Raw genomic sequence first — 5,640 nt, forward strand, 5'->3', positions numbered from 1 at the left:
GGATTTGCAAAGATGATTTCACCCACATATCCCACCCAAAAAGACAGGTAAGAAAGAATTGGTACCAAATAATAAATAAATCTGAACCTAATAAGATATAGAAGGGAAGTTGAGAGACAACTGTTGAGCAAAGAACCTGGTCATAGATTCATAATTAAATAAATTGAATAATATTAGGGGATTTGGGAATTGGAGAACCAAGCGCTAAACAAGAATTCTTAAAGTAGGAGAGACATGCTGCAAGGAAAATTCTAATAAACGTCTGAAACTAAAAGTGCTGGATGATTTCAGAAGGAGTTTAGATGGAAGAAAGATGGGTAAAAGAAAAGCTTCTGTAAGGACTCATATGGCATGCAGATGGGGCTAGGGGGAGCAAGTGTGTGTGTGGGGGAAATATCCCAAAGGTCCCGCCTTACTAGAATTAAGGAAGGTGGTGGTGGTGTGCGGTGGAGTCGGTTCTGATTCATAACAACCCCGTACAGGGTATCCGAGGCTGTAAATCTTTACGGGAAAAGCCTCATGTTTCTCTGGTGGATCAGCTGGTAGTTTCAAATTGGTGACTTTGAGGTTAGCAGCCCAACTCTGTGTGCAGAATTCCTTAGAATTAAGAAAGAAGTAGGAGAGCAAAGATCCTTAGTAAGGGAAGTTGTGATTTTATCTTCAAATAACATTAAATAAATGTGTATAAGGAGCTCTGGTAGCAGAGTGGTTACCAGTCAGGCTGCTAAACTCAAGGACTGCAGTTTGAAACTACCAGCTATTCCGTGGGAGAAAGAGGAGGCTTCCTGCTCCCATAAAGATTTACAGCCTCGGAAACACTACACAGGGTCAGAATCGACTCCACCATATACCACCACCAGCTGCTTGCGGGAGGAAGATGAAGCTTTCTGCTACCATAAAAGATTTACAGCTTCGGAAATCCTGTTTAGGGTCACTATGGGTTGGAACTGACTCGACGGCACTTAACAACAACAACAACAACAACATTATAAGTAAGCATGGGGGAAGTGAACCATCAATGATAAAATTATATAAAATGAATAGATAGAGTTAGAGAACTTCTAAATACATAAGGGGGAAAAAAAGAAAGTTTTAAAATAATACAATTTAATCATATTAGCAAACAAAAGGAAAAGGAAAAGAGAGAAAAATAAATATTGAAATGAAATAGGAATAAGGAGCAAAAGCAAGTCTATTCTGGAGCTAAGTACAAAACTGAATATAAAACAACAAAAGGAGAGAATATTTGGCTGAATTAAAAACCAAGGCCAGAATACCACCATTTACCACAAAAGCAAAGTGATCTTATTTGAAAATGAAGGGCTAGAGACCAAGAAACAAAGCAAAGCAAATCCCCAGGTTGGAAATGTCAGACTTACTGACAACTCCTATTTGTCCATCAATATCATGCAAATTTACCATCACTTAGGAAGGATTGACTCTAGCGCTGGTTGTTGGTGGTGACTGTGTACCACTGAGTTAGTTCCAATTCATAATGACTGCGCATAGGGTTTCCAAGGCTGTCAGTCTTCACGGTAGCAGAAGGCTTCATCTTTTTCTTGCAGCGTGGCTGGTGGACTCAAACTACTGACCTTGCAGCTAGCAGCCCAGTGCATAATCCACCATGCTACCAGGACTCCTTGAACCTACCTCTACTAGCAATGGAGTCTTCAGCATGATGACCTTCAGTAGCTGCATGGACAGCTTTTAAATCATTGTTGTTGTTGTCAGGTGCCATGGAGTCGGAACCGACTCATAGCGACCCCATGTACAGCAGAATGAAACAATGTCTGATACTGGGCCAACTCACTACCGCCGCCACACTTGATGCCATCAGTGATGTCACCTGGCTGATCCATTTCATTGGGGTCTTCCTCTTTTTCTCTGACCCTCCACCTTACCCAGCATGACATCCTTCTCCAGCGACTGTTCTCTCCGGACAGTGTGTCCATAGTACAAGAGACAAAGCCTAGCCATCGTGGCCTCCAAGGAGCACTCTGGTTGCATTTCTTCCAAAACAGATCTATTGGTTCTTTTGGCAGTCCGTGGCACTTTCAGTATTCTCCTCCAACACCACAATTCAAAGGCATCAATTCTTCTATGATCTTCCTTATTCACTGTCCAGCTTTCGCATCCATATGAGGCTATTGAAAATACCAAGGCTGTTGTTGGTTTTATAAGTGCTGTTGAATCAGTTCTGACTCATAGTAACCCTACATAGCGTTTTCAAGAAGCTGCTATGTTAGCAGTCCAGGCTATCTGAACTATTTGTTGCTATATAAACACTGTATGCACTTGCTCTAATTTACCTACAAATTAGATTTAAAGACACATTTAGGAATGAATCTCGCTAGTAACTTTGTCTTTAAGAATGTGTAAGTTGGACTGAGTACATACTGTTCTAATTTAGCCTCACTTTAAGTGCAGAAAAAACTTGAAGTCTTTTCAATGATTTAAAAAGCTATACCTGTAACAAGTGAAGGTGACTGTGATGAAGAGTTTGTTGTGAGTAGGAGTTGGTTCCTGCTGTGGCACTGTAGGATAAGCACTAGACTGCAAGGTCTGTTTGAACAACAAGGTCAGCCATTCAAACTCTCCAGCCACTCCTGGGAAACCACTCTGAGTGGGAACTGACTCATTTATACTTAACACACACAAACAGAAGTTGGTGCAGTCATTTCAAAGTGAGGGCAAATGTGCATACCATTAAAATGCAAGTAAGAGCTGTGAGTAAGCAGAATGGTCCAAACTGGGGGTTGTTAAAAAGAGGTGGGACAATATTAATATCAGAAGTAAGTGGAATTTAAAGATCTTCACATTGAAACTCCTGATGTGGCACTGGAGGATAAGCACTGCACTGTGAACCACAAGATCAGCGGTTCAAATCTGCCAGCTGTTTCTCAGAAATTCTATACAGGGTCGCTAGGAGTCAGAAATATAAAACAAAACAAAGTGCCCCCCAAACAGGCTGGAGTGAGCAGAGGAACTGCCGTGGCTCCCCCTTTCTAACCTCCCCCTTCCCTCCCCTTAGTCCCCTTTCTCTTCCCCACCCTGCCCCGACGGGGAGACTCTAGCGCTTGAGACTCATGGTCTAGAGACTCATTGTTGTTGTTAAGTGCCATCGAGTCGGGTCCGACCCAAAGAGACCCTGTACAGGGTTTCCGAGGGTGTAAATCTTTACGGGAGTAGAAAGCCTCATCTTTCTCCCGCGGAGCGGCTGGTAGTTTCAAACCGCTGACCTTAAGGTTCGCAGCCCGATTCGTAACCACTACGCTACCAGAGACTCATGGTGCTCTTCAAAAGCGCTTGGTGCCTTTGGCCAACCGCCCCCAATGGCCGCCAGTGCGCGGCTCCCTGGTCCCTGTTCGCTCCTCCACTCAGGTCCCTCCAACCGCCAGGGGGCTACTGCCCTACCCACCCACTAAGCACTCTCCCATCACAGACACGCGGCTTCTCTTTGCTGCCATGCCCCAGCCACAGGCTGTCCACGGTCCTAGGCTCAGCGGCCCGAGATAGGGTCCCTCGGCTCCCGGGAGAGGAAAGAAGGGAGCGAGTCGCGCGCTCCGCTCCTCCCCCTGGGCTGTCGCCACCGTCGCCAGTGCCATCCTTGCCTCTTCAGCCAGGTGGGGAAAAGCAGGAGCACCAGGAGGCCACCTGGCCAGGCACCGCCACCCGCAGGGCATTTCTGATTCATTTACATCCTTGAAGAGTCTGTAGAAGAGAAAGAAAAAGATGGGTGTGAAAACATTTACTCATAGCTCCTCTTCCCACAGCCAGGAAATGCTTGGAAAGCTAAATATGCTGCGAAATGATGGACATTTTTGCTTATCACTATACATGGTGTCCAGAACAAAATCTTCAGGGCGCACGAGGGGGTACTAGCAGCTTGCAGTGATTTCTTTTGCACCAAACTTGTGGTCCAAGCATAGGAGAACAAAAACGTGTTGGATTTGCATCCTGTTACAGTGACTGGCTTTAGTTTATACCCCTTTTAGAATATGCTTACACAGCCACTTTGTCAATTAACACAGAAAATATTATTAATGTTCTAGCCGCAGCCAGCTATATGCAAATGTTTAGTGTTGCCAACACCTGCTCAGAGTTCATGAAATCAAGAATTTTATGGGATACACCCAGCAGCCATCAGAAAAGGGTCTGGATGCTGGACAAGAAAACAATTCTAACTGCCATTTTACTTCTCCAGATGTAAGCATTTCTCCAGTCTCTTCAGAGTGCAGTGTGGTAGAAAGAACCATTCCTGTTTGCCGAGAATCTCGGAGAAAACGCAAAAGTTACATAGTTATGTCTCCTGAAAGTCCTGTGAAGTGCAGCACACAGACAAGTTCTCCCCCAGTATTGAATTCTTCATCTTCATAATCAGAAAATAGAAATCAACCAGTTGACTCTTCTTTATCTTTTCCCTGGACCTTTCCTTTTGGAATTGATCGAAGGATTCAGCTTGAGAAGATTAAACAGGCAGCAAACACCCGGACTTTAGAATTACCTGGCCCATCTGAGACAGATAGAAGAGTGGCTGATTATGTGGCTTGTGAGAGCACAAAAACTGCCTTGCCTCTAGGTGCCGAAGAAGAAGATGTCTGGGTCAAAGTAGAAAGGCTAAGTGATGAGGAGGTTCATGAAGAAGTGTCTCTGCTTGTCAGTGCAGCTCAGAGTCCACTGAGTGATCAGCAGACAGTGCCAGGAAGTGAACAAGTTCAAGAGGATCTTCTGATTGGTCCACAGTCTTCCTCTATAAATTCAGTACATGAAGGTGTCACCGAGGGGTTACCTACACTTCAGAGCTCTTCTAGCACTAATTCCCATGCAGATGATGATGATCGATTGGAAAATGTTCAGTATCTCTACCAACTCTACATTGCTCCTTCTACCAGCAGTACAGAGCGACCAAGACCAAATGGTCCAGACAGACCTTTTCAGTGTCCAACTTGTGGGGTGCGATTCACCCGCATTCAGAACCTAAAACAGCACATGCTCATCCACTTAGGAATTAAACCATTTCAGTGTGACCGCTGTGGGAAAAGGCTTACTCACTAAAGATGCAACACCTAAATCATGAAGTGATTTCCTAGTACCGGACTACTTAAACCAGGAGCAAGAAGAGACCCTTGTCCAGTATGATCTTGGAGAACACAATTCTGAAAGTAACTCTTCTGATCAAATGCTTGTCATTTCACAGGTCTCCCCCACTCAAAATTGCGAGAGCACTTTCCCCTTGGGGTCTTTTGGTGGGCTGGCAGAAAAGGAGGACGAAATGCCAGAGCAGTCAAAGAGCACTTCCTGTGCTGAGGCAAGCAGAGAGGATCCCTCAAAATCAGAGCTGTCTTCTATAACTATTGAGTGATTTTGTGGTTTGGCTTCATTTTTCTATTTTTAGACTGTCCCTGTGCCTGGTCTTGTACATTTAAATTTAATTTAAATTTTTTAAACAATGAAGGATTCGGGAAATAATTTTTCTTTGTAGTTTGGAAGCACTGCAACTGATGGTTTATTCTTTATGACTGAGAGATTACTCTAAACTCACAATAAAAATTAGGAAACTTAAGAAAAACCAGTACACTTAAAACATATGCCAATTTCTTCTTCCCTTGTAAAAAGGAGGCTAATAACAACATTAGATAA

At 43.9% G+C, this 5,640-nt stretch overlaps 1 pseudogene; it reads left to right on the plus strand.

The window, feature by feature from the left end:
- Positions 1-3,732: 3,732 nt before the first annotated feature.
- LOC102812151 lies at positions 3,733-5,090 on the plus strand (annotated as a pseudogene).
- The last annotated feature ends 550 nt before the right edge of the window (positions 5,091-5,640 follow it).

Source organism: Chrysochloris asiatica, unplaced genomic scaffold (genome assembly GCF_000296735.1).
Source record: "Chrysochloris asiatica unplaced genomic scaffold, ChrAsi1.0 scaffold00056, whole genome shotgun sequence".
Classification (NCBI taxonomy): domain Eukaryota; kingdom Metazoa; phylum Chordata; class Mammalia; order Afrosoricida; family Chrysochloridae; genus Chrysochloris; species Chrysochloris asiatica.